This window comes from Polyergus mexicanus, unplaced genomic scaffold, assembly GCF_030449975.1.
Source record: "Polyergus mexicanus isolate NDT 795.1 unplaced genomic scaffold, iyPolMexi1.0 SCAF_14, whole genome shotgun sequence".
Taxonomy (NCBI): Eukaryota; Metazoa; Arthropoda; class Insecta; order Hymenoptera; family Formicidae; genus Polyergus; species Polyergus mexicanus.
In genome coordinates this window covers 4,952,997-4,964,735 of record NW_027223334.1, presented here as the reverse complement: position 1 = coordinate 4,964,735, position 11,739 = coordinate 4,952,997, and the positions used below count along the sequence as shown (strand labels likewise).

The 11,739-nt window shown below is 39.5% G+C and overlaps 1 long non-coding RNA gene and 1 pseudogene across 2 annotated transcripts; one reads left to right on the top strand and one right to left on the bottom strand.

Annotated features, from left to right (window-relative positions):
- Positions 1-11,739, bottom strand: part of LOC138939133 (cytochrome P450 6k1-like) — a 119,177-nt pseudogene that overhangs the window by 98,111 nt on the left and 9,327 nt on the right.
- LOC138939136 (uncharacterized) lies at positions 6,118-10,301 on the top strand. Of its 2 annotated transcripts, none has more exons than XR_011447801.1 (10): positions 6,118-6,299; positions 6,411-6,769; positions 6,847-7,025; positions 7,118-7,310; positions 7,398-7,525; positions 7,812-8,007; positions 8,087-8,425; positions 8,624-8,897; positions 8,980-9,888; positions 9,992-10,301. It is a non-coding gene; the product is annotated as an uncharacterized lncRNA (long non-coding RNA). The 2 variants fall into 2 exon arrangements; XR_011447800.1 differs by having other exon boundaries at positions 6,840-7,025.

Here is an 11,739-nt window from a genome sequence, read left to right as displayed (position 1 = left end):
GGATATCCTGAGGATATCCTACATGTATGTCCTGGATGCCCTTTGGACGTCCTAAGGACATCCTTGTGCTATCTGGGTTGTATCAGGAATACGTCATCTTACGGACGGAAGGTTGTTCTGAAACACCCTGTGTATATATATATATATATATATGTATATGTATATATATGTATATATCCCATTTTAAAAGTTCCACCCTCATAACTTTTCAGGATCAACGTTTAAAGGAAAACGACTCCGATAAAAGTTGTAGGGAACAAAGGGGACTATCTAATAGTGACTTTGGATCTGACATTAAAAGTCATTTGAAGGTCAACTTCCGTTTTTTAAATAGAGCCCCCTATTTTTCATTACATATTCTTATAGTTTATCTCAAGGCTTTCCAAAACATTATAATAAAGTATTTTTTTATTGAGTACTTTTTAAGTTATTTTATATTTTAATCTGACATATTTTGATATAAAAAATTAAATATTTCGTAAAATATCTAGTTTTCGATAATCTTACCGTAATACTTCTATGTACATTGTGTACGTAATAATCATAATACCTTTTCGTTACGCGGGATTACTTCCTCTTTATTTAGTGTTTGTATTACGTTAATTTCTTTTGTTTCACTTCGTTTGATTTCCTCTATACTTATTTGCGGCATTAACATTTCGATTGTGTTATCCGTTGTATTTAGAATGCTGGCTGCACATAGGTAATTCGTAGGTTCTACTAGACAATTATCTATGAATATTCCTGGTATTGTTTCTTTTGCCTTTATCATACCTATCGTGTTCTTGTCAGTAACGACCTGTATTATAGTTTCGCTACGTGGTTTCAGCGTCATTTTTAGATAGGGGTAAAGCTTTAAGATATGCTGTTCTACCTTTAATTGTTTTGTTTTATAATTGTAAGTGGCTTGATGTTTTCGTAGGAAATCAACTCCTAGTATTCCGTCATATTCTATCGGAAAATCATCCTTAACAACGTACATAGTGTGCTTGATTCGGCGCTCTCCCAGAGTTATTGTCGCCTTAAATTTTTCAACTGTACATATCTTATGTTCCGTTACGCCGGTGAGCGTTATTTTTTTTCTTCTATTAACGTTTCACCTTTTAAATGTTTCACTTTAATTAATGATATTGCGGCTTCGGTATCGAAAAGTAAATTTATTTTTTCGCGTTTCGCTTCTTGCATTGGTAATGTGATAAGGTCCAATCCTGTCTGTATATGCGGCGTATTTTTAAAGTGTGATACTTGATATTCCATTGTAGGTCGGTGCGACTTTCTTTCGTTCCTTTCCTCCTCATCGCTACTTTACGCGGAGTTAAATTTCTTTTTTCCTTGCTCGCTATTCTTGTGGTTTTTATTTTCCGGTCGCGAATTATATTGTTTGATTCGGCTCGATTGATCTCTATTGGGTCGTCCGTGTAATAACCAACATTCTTCGCGATCATGTCCGGATTTTTTGCAATAGTTGCAATATTTATTTACCGTATTTACGCGGGGTTGTCTATCGGGTTTCGGCAATGAAAATCGATTTGCGTATCGGTTAATTCGACAATCTCGGCCGTAATACCCAGTTTTTCCGCATTTTTGACATTGCACGTTCATTTTATTATCTTGTTTATAAGTCGGTGTGCAATTTATTTTGCTTCGCGTACCGGTCGCGAATGGTCCTTTAACCTTTTCTTCTGCGCTCGCCGCTGCTATTGCTTCTTGCAACGTAGCATATTCTCGCGATCGAAGAATTGTTTTAATTTTGTCCTGCAATCCTATTTGGTAATTCTCTAAGGCTTGCTGTTGTATTATTTCCATTATTGATTCGTATAGCTTCATGGCTAGTTTGTCTGCTCTAAGTCCGTAAGTTCGTGCGCTTTCTCCGTTTTTCTGTTTTAGCGTATTGAATTCAATTTGTAGATGCGTCGTACTCTTTTTACTCGCATAGCAGACCTCTAATCCATTTTTTAATTACGCGAAGTCTCGAATTTTTCGCGTTTGGAAATCTAGCATCGCTCTGCCTTTTAATTTCGAGCATAATATTGCTCCTAATAGCGTTACTTCATCTAACGAGTCGATGTGTTCTACTGCATACGTAGTCGCGCTCAAAAATTCTTGTAGTTTATTGGGTTATCCGTCGAATTCCGGAATCATTCCACGAGTCTCTTTGAATGGTAAAAATCCGCGTCCTCTTCAATGTCGTACATCTCGGGTGTGAACTCGTACGCGGTCTCGGTTCTTTCTCCCGGCGGAGTTCTATGCCCGTTGTTTTGTTGGGGTTGCGGTCTTCTAATTTTTAAATCGTATATCTCGGCATGCATATTTCTAATTTCTCGTCTAATTTCCTCTCTCATTTCCCGCAATATTTCCCTAAAGTCGTCGGCTGCTTCGTCCGTTTTTTTCTGCGGTTTGTGTTGAGCTCGCGCGTTTGATTGTGTCGCGTTTCTAATTGCTTCTTTTTGTAATCGCTTAATTTCCTCATTGATATCTTCCGATGATCTTGCGATGCAGAAGCATTTGAGTTATACATGTCTCGAATGTGATAGATTTCGTCGGGGTCAAAGATACTTGAATCGTATGATGTTAGTGAGAATTCGCGGCGGTGTGTTAGTATACTAGACGCGCTTATTGATGATTTGACCTCAACATCTAGTTCTATATTATTCGCTATTAAACTGTTATCTAATTCGCCAAATGGAAATTCGCGTTCAATTACAACGTTTGCTCCGAGTTCTGGTTCGGACAAATTCTCGCTTGAATTTAATGCGCTTAGATTTCTTCGTACGTTATCGCGTATATCCCGGAGTGCTTCTACTGCTACTCTTATAGGGCTTACTGCGCTATTTCTAATGGCTCTATTCGCTGGTTCGCTAAATAGCTACGATTTATTCGCTATGCTTTTTTGTGGTGCGTTTCGGTTTTCCGACATTCACGCGTTTACAAATTTTAATTTCTCGACTTACAATAATACGATGAGCAGCATTCTCTCGTTCGATGTCGGCCGTCGGGCGTTGATCGTCGCGTGCCGTTGAGATAGGTCGGTGTGCCTTCTCAGGTTGCGCTTATCGTTGTCGCTTCGATATACCGGGTGTCTTGAAGTTCCTGCTAGATTTCCTTTTCCCTCGGTTGTAGGTGTCGACTGTCTGACGGAGTTATCCTTGCTGTCTCTCGTTCTGTTGATTCCACGGAATTTTCTGCCTCGTGGTTATGGACCTTTGCCGGTGTTGATTTTGTTAGAGCTGACGTATCGCACTGCTGCCACCAATTAATGTTGTGCCTCTAGCCGCTAAGGAAGAGGTCTTTCGGGATTTGTACGCCCAAAGGATTAGGATCCACGCTCGAAATAAGACACTCCCGGACGTTAGGTATAATTTAGTATATTTTGCAAGATTTAATACACTTTCACTTATTCGCGATTATAATAGTCGGGCGCGATATGTACGGTACTTCGATACTATTACTGAGCGAGCGAGTAGCGAGCAAGTAGCGATGTTACTGAGCTCCCTGAGCTGCTGAGCTTCTGAGCTTCTGAGCTTCTGAGCTTCTGAGCTTCTGAGCTTTTGAGCTTCGCGCGATGCATCTCGCGCTTATTATATATCTTAATTAATTAGGTTATTGATGAGGGAGGAGTGTGGTTTCCCTGACCGGAGCATGTCTCGTGCTCCGCTTATCAGGCTGTCTCGTCAGCTGCTTACTCAGCTTCTGAGAACTTGACCATGACTTTCTTCTTTTTAGTTACGTATCTTTACTTTATTTTATTGTTATAGCCCGAAAAGGCTATACACGAATTAATAGATATATATTATTTTATACAATGAGGCATTGCTCAACGTGTAACGCGAATACAGATCACATTACGAGCGTTGACCGAGCAAAGCGCTAACAACGCGAGCCACGCGCGAAGCCCGAGCGACCGCGCAATCATTTCGTTGCGAAATAAAAAAGAATAAAGAAATTGCAAAAGTGCAAGCAAAGAAGTCCTACTTAGAACTTCTTAGCTTGCACCCGGATATTGCCAAAATCAAGCGACACGACACACAGCCTTGTCGCTAAACGACCTCCTCCCGGGAAGCCAAGGGGAGTTAATAAAAAGGCCCACCGCTAACGAACGGCGGGCAGTCTTTACCATTAATATTACGCGGGCAGTCTTGATCATTAATTAATATTACGCGGGTAGTCACAATAACTACCAAACAGGCAGTCTTTACCATTAATATTACGCGGGTAGTCACCATAACTACCAAGGGGGCAATCTTTTTTCCTAATTACCTCCACGCGTGTGAAATCGCTAACAGTCGGCAGAAATACATACAACGAAGCGAGAAATGAATCTCGAGACCGAAACTCGACTCTAGACACGCGCACGACAAGATATCCATTATCGCAATACGCGACGCGAACGAAAGTGCGAGAACATTGTAATTAAGCCAAGTCACGAATAAAATAGATATTAATATATTTATTTAAATGCAAAAGTGTCATTTTTATTCAAATAAAGTCAGTAAAGTTCTCGGGCGGAGCCCGAATTCCTAAATTCCTTCCGGCAAACGATCCCAACTACCGTGCCTTTCCCGGAGGCACAACATTATTAATAATCTTTTATTCTTTATTCTTTCTTAATTTCTTTTCCTTAGGCTCTTTCCCTAATTTTAATGCTTTAATCAGCTCTTTTCTAATCTTTTCTCTACTTTGCTTGTTTTATCTTTTGATATTAGGAAATTGGTCGGGTTACGACAGTCGTTTTCCTTCAAACGTTGATCCTGAAAAGTTATGAGGTTAGAACTTTTAAAATGGGATACAGTATATATGTATATATACAGGGTAATTTAAAACAACCTTCTGTCCTTACAATGTCATATACTTGATTCAATTCTAAGACGATTTTTCCTTTGCCAAAATTTTTTCCGCGGCTTAGTTTCCAAATTATAAGTCAAAATAGTTTACGAATTACGGGCCGCGTACGCGAGGTAGGCAGGAGCGGCGCAATTCACCGTCCGATGCTGGTGATACGTGGGCCGCTCGCTGCGATCAACTGTTTGCTACATGCGATGGGGTATATGTGTGAGAGAAAACGAATACCCGTACATACACATACACATTCTCTCTCTCTCTCTCTCTCTCTCTCTCTCTTTCTTTCTTTTAGATCCATCGCGTATAACAAACAGCTGATCGCACACACGCTCTCTCTCTTTCTCTCTCTCTCTCTCTTTCTGTCCTTCTCTTTTATACCCATCGCATGTAGCATACAGCTGATCGCACACACGCACTCTCTCTCTTTCTCTTTCTCTCTCTCATTCACTGACTCTTACCTTGTATGTAGAGATTCGTTGCCCTCATACGACTCAATAAGTAATATATTTCCATGTGATACAACAAATAACTAGCAAACTTTTTTTTACTTACAAATTGTCCCTTTTATCGAACTTTTACGAATTAATCCACGTACTTTATCGATAAATTAAATTTATTAACGATTTTAACGGTTAATCACGATTTACCGATTACTACCGATTAATTATTAAAATAACTCGAAAAAAGAAATGCTTTATTCGATGCGTGGACTGCGCGACGACAATAAGCAAGTTTGTCAGTACTAGCGTTGTCGGCTGCCGGCTGCCGAACGACTGAATGTATCACATTACGCATGATCGACGCGGATGCGTTATATATATATATATATATATATATATATATATATATATATATATATCGATAAACTTGAGTCAATTAAGTCGATAATGAAGTTGTCGGTAACAGGAATGCCACAGTACTCCCCCGCAGGCAACATCTTATGTTGCGAAACGAACTTGTTTCCTGGGACCAGAGTACGTTTTTAGAGTTCCATGAGAAGTAGTTAAAGGTGTAGTGAAACTTGAAGTAGGCGTGGAATTAACTGTATCAGAATCTACCTCTTTAGGCAAAAATACTGGCTTAAGCCGTTCAGACATTAAGCCGTAAAGACATTAGTAAGTTTTCCTGAAACATCGACAGTGGAAAAATTATTATTAATTCTATTTACAACACAAAAAAGATCATTATAAGGTAGTTGAAAAAATTTTTTTAACGGAATCTATACGAATCCAAACATGCGTACAATCAAATAAATTTTTGTAAAAAAAGGTGTTTTTTTGTGATGATGCGCAGTTAGTTGAGATTTGATTTCTCTCACATAAATTCGATGTTTTTCCTCAAAAATTTCTGGATCAACTGGAAATCTATTCTGGAATTCTATGAAAAACTCTCCTTGAATCTTTAAAGAAGTTCCATAAAGCATTTCTGCTGGAGACGCTTGTAAATCTTCCTTGAAATAGGTACGTAGCCCTATCAAAACCGTTGGCAAAACTTCTATCCAATCTTTGTTAGCGTGACACATAATAGCACTTTTTAATGTGCGATGCCATCTCTCTTGAATTCCATTAAAGGCTGGGTGATAAGCAGAAGTCCTGACACGCTCGCAACCAATAAGGTTGATGAAAGTTTTAAACAATGCTGCTTCAAACTGTGGACCTTAATCTGTGGTAATAATATGTGGAGAACTAAATCTCGCCACCCAATGAGAGTAAAAGGCAGTTGTGACAGTTTCCGCAGAAATCTCAACCAAAGGAATTGCTTCTGGCCATCGTGAAAATCTGTCAATCATGGTGAGACAATACCTAAAGTTTTAGCAAATTGGAAGAGGACCAATCAAGTCCAAATAAACATGTTGAAAGCGCTGATCTGGAATAGGAATCTTTTGAGGAAAATTTTTTCGTATGTTTGTGAATCTTAGCTCGTTGAGAAGGTAAACAAGTTCTAGACCATTCTTTAATGTCTTTTTTCATCGTTGGCCAAACAAATTTTTGTCGAATCAGCTTTCAGGTAGAACGACCACTGGGATGCGAAAGTCCATGAACAACATGAAACATTCTTCTTCGTTGAGATACATAAATGAATATGGTTAGTAGAACAATCGCAAAATATCGGAGAAGAAGAATCAGTTTCTGTAGTTTGAGAGAAGAATCTGTAAGGAGAGATTTTAATTCCTCATTCTCTTGTTGGTATGTAGTCAGGTCTTTCAGAGAAACAATAACTGGCATAGAAATGGATTCAATTCTTGAGAGCGAATCTGCAACAATATTATCTTTTCTAGGAATATATTCAATGTTAGTTGAAAATTGAGCAATAAAATCCAATTGACGAATCTGTCTAGATAAAGCTTTATCCAATTTCTGCTTGAAAGCATAAAATAAAGATTTATGATCAGTTTGTATCAAAATTTGACGTCTTTCAAGAAGATATCTAAAATGTTTGATAGCCAAGAAGATACTCAAAAATTCACGATCGTAAGTGCTATAATTGCGTTGAGTGTTATCTAACTTCTTAGAGAAAAACGCTATTGGTTTATTATAGCCGTCAATAATTTGTTCCAGAGAAACACCTACCACTAAATCAGAAGCGTCGCAAGTCAAAATAAGAGGGACCGTTGGAGCAGGATGAGTCAAGGTTGTGATTCGTAACAGCTCTTCTTTGTAGAATTTGAAAGCCTCTTCCGCTCCAGGTGACCAATTAACTAAACTCTTATCCTTCTTCTTACTATCCTTCAAATAGTCAGTCAAAATTGCTTGATGTGAAGCAGCGTTTTTTAAACAACGATGATAGTTTATAATTCTTAAAAATCTTCTTAATTCATGAACGGTTTTAGGTTTTTTATAATCAATAATTACTTTAACTTTTTCTGTAGTAGGTTTAATTCCTTGCTTGGAAACAAGATAACCAAGGAAAAGAATTTTTTCTTTAACAAAAAGACATTTGGAAATGTTAATCGACATACCAAATTGTTTCAGACGTGTAAAAACAGTATGCAGATGCTTGAAATGACTTTCATTGGACGAGGCCACCAACATATCATCCAGATAACAGAAGCAAAAGTCAAGACCAGAAAGAATATTATTCATTAAACATTGGAAAGTCTGAGCAGCGTTCCAAAGACCAAAAGGCATTACCAGAAAAGTCCAAAAGGAATAGTCACAGCTGTTTTCGGTATATCTTCTTTTGCATCAGGAACTTGATAATAGGCTTTTACAAGATCTATTTTGGAAAATATACTCTTTCCGTGTAGACTTGCAGTAAAATCTTGAATGTGTGGAAGTGGATATCGATCCGAAATAGTGGTTGCATTCAAAGCACGATAATCTCTACAAAGTCGCCAAGAATTTGATTCACTTTTAGAAATATGAAGCGGAGCCGTTCAAGAGCTACTCGATGGTCGACAAATTCCTTATTCCATCATTATATTAGATTCATCTCTTGCAAACTTCAATTTCTCAGATAATCTTCGAGGAGTCGAAGCAGTAGGAGAACCTTTGACGATGATATGATGTTCTATCTGGTGTATTTTATTATTTGAAATTGGAGAAACGAATTAACTCTGGAAACTCAGCAAGGATTTTATGGAAAGGTGAGTCTGGTGAAGTTGTACAGACTGTCAAATGATTAGTTTTTGACAACCTTCCTTTCCGAGTTAAACTAGTAACTAATAATCCATAATGATCTAAAAAGTCTGCTCTTAAAAGAGGACGTTGAATACTTGCAATACAAAATTTCCATTTGAAAATTGCGTAAGTCAAGATTTAAGACTAAGGTTTTTGAACCATAGGTTTCAATCTTGGTTCCGTTAGCAGCAAAGGGTTTAAAAAAAGAAGATGGAGTATTTAATACTGACATTTTGGAACCAGAGATATGTCTGCTCCTGTATCAATCAAAAAATTAAGGCCTGAATATTTATCGGTGATAATGAGACTATTGTTGAGTGAACCGTTGACAGCCGTCTCCACCTTTAACAGAACATCTAGTTCCTAGTTAACTATGAGGGATTTTAATATAGCACAAGGAAACATACATTTAGTGACTTTATTTCCAAATTTCCTGTGGTAAAAACAAGTTTGCTCATCTTTTTTATCAGTTTTTTTATTTCTTGATGACGGCCTAAATCTTTTTTTTCATTATATTTAGATTTGGACCTATTTCTAGAACGCTTTACCTCTAAAGCTGGAATTCTACGTTCAAAATCGGCAAGATCACAAGATTTAGTATTACAAAGCTCAGTTGAAGGAGTTATTATAGCAGCTTAAAATCCAGACTGCCGATCAATGATTTTATCAGCTAAACCGGCCAACTTAATCAGAGAACTACCTTCAACAACTGCCAAAGTTGCTTGAACACGATAAGATAATCTTTGAAGTCAAATTGAATGTAACACATTATCAGAAATAGTTCCTTCAGCCAATTGTTTAAGTTCCTCTCTGGACACCAGCCAATAATTGTCTAAGCGGTTTTTCATCAGAATTAACAAAACGATTAATAAGATTCTTTAAATTTACATATTTATCTTTTTCAAGTGGTCTCTCAATTATCTCAGCACTATGGCCATCGTGTTGGCGGTGTGTTGTCGCTCCGGATGAAGCAGAGGCGCCCGACCCGCACCTCACCGTTGGTGACCCATTTGGCCGCTGAAACAGCGAGCAGAGTTATTCCGAGACAGACGATTTTTCGCTGTTTATCCGCCACGTGCAAACTACGATTGCATTCGTATGCATTCGCATGAATTTTCCATTAATTATCATGTACACAGGGTGTTTGTCCTAGAATCACCGGCGTCTAACTGTTTTCGCATGTGCCGATCCGTCGGCCGTCTTTCCGCGCGCAGTCTTTCGCGGCATCCTCGCTCGCACGTCCGTGCAATATCGCAAACATTTGCTGGTAGCAAACATTAAAAGCGCTTGTTCGTCAAGATGTCTTATTACTGTGCTATATTTGATATCATCCGAACGAATTCGAAAAACCAAAAATTCGCTTTCGAATTGAGCAAACCAGAACTTTGGTTGCTTATGCCAGAAAATCAGAAGACGAAATTCGTTGCTGGTATGTTGAGCTGATCTTTCTATATTATTAGTATGCTGATCCTATTTATCCTCCGGAGCTGAAGTTGATGTGCCTGGAATAATGGGCGGTGATCTGTTGACAGGCATCCTGAAGAATTTTCGAAGTCCTATGAAACGAAGTCCAAGGCACTTGCCGAATAATATCTCAACAACCAAGAAGACTAGAAGATCTTGACGAAGAAAAGTCATAAATTGTCCAGGAAGTTTTCACAATTCCTCACTGAACAAGAAATCGGGCTTGCAGATTTCTTAGTCACCAATTCTAAAGTTCTGCATTTGTCGAGAACACGTCGGGGTCACAAGTTGTGGGAACTTAAGTGAAAATTAGTAGACTTTCTTCTTACTTAACAACAAATGTTTAATCAATTATAAATGCGTGTATATAATATCAGATACAGGGAAAGAATGAAATAAAAGTTTTTCAAACAAATAAATATCGTTACTACAATATGTACCAATAAATCAATAGTATTTTTAGTGAAAACAATTATACAGTATGTATATATATATATATATATTGTGACGTGACGTTTTTGGGACGTCCGTCACAAGGGCCGAATGGCCCGATCGGGGGCGGTTTTTCGGGGGCCTGCGTTCTCTCGATTTAGGGAGAGAGCGGCCCTATCGTCAGATCGACGAGATCTAACGTTTGTGGGTAATAGTTATCGAAAATGTAAGCTCGAGATGAGCCCGCGAATTGGTTGTCGGCACGAGGTCGAGCGGCGGGATCCCATCCGGCGGAAGGAGAGGAAGAGAGAAGAGCGACGGCCGAGAGCGGGAGTCCAGGACACCCAGGAAACAGGAGACGTCAGGTCGTAGTTGTCAAATATTAAAAACACTTTTGGTGGCTAGTAAACATCGCTGCCGGTAATGTTATATTTCTTACGGCAGGAAAGGAGCGCGGAGGAATAATCCAGCCAAAGGGGAGGCCACTCCACCCGCACGAAGCGAGGGAGTCCCAACGACGGAGCGACGAGCGGAATCCAATCCGGAGCCTATTCGACCAAATAGGAAAGAGAGCCGATCGGGCGCACCTGTAAGCCCGCACCTTTAAGCCGAACAACAGAAAATCTTGGAAATTCCGGGGCGATGAACTCACCAACACGGCCGTGATAACAACAAGGATCGCGAGGACCGCAGGACGGCCCTGCGTAACGCGAAAGCGCCACAGGTGGCACGATAGCGATTTATCGCGCCGTCGTGTCTCCTGCAGGACTCTCGCTCAGCATTGTTCGGCGGGCTGTATGAGAGGACGCAGGTTTTCCGAGGAGCGAGCGGAATATTAGCCCGGTCAAGGGAAGCACCGAGAACTTCCTGTCGGTGGGACGAGCGTCGTCGACCGATTTTGTTGCCGATTAATTGTCGGTAATTAATTCGGATGAGTCGCACCCTTAATAGTTGTCGAGCCACGCGTTTTGGTGAATCAACTTTGTGAATATTTTGGTAGATTAAGTCGCACGGCCAACGGGCACACGTCGCTCATCCGAATTATGTAAAATAGGCTCTCTTTTCACTTCGCCGCCGCCGACAGTCATTAATGTTAGTCTCGCGTTTGTAATAATTGTATGTTGTGAATTATCGGGATTTTTGCGTTCACACGATCGATATTCCGACTCGCGCAAAGTATGCGCCGCGCGACTCGTACACCACAGTCGTTATCGATAGTTTCCGTATTATTTCTGTATATTGTTAGCGCGTATCTTGTATGTATGGTAAGAAATTGGAGTCAGGAGAAAGCGAAATCCTAAGAATTCGTGCAAGAAATCTATCGAGTGTCTTTGAGTCCGCCATTAGTTTCCGCGAGTCATTCGAGTTATATATTCGACATTTC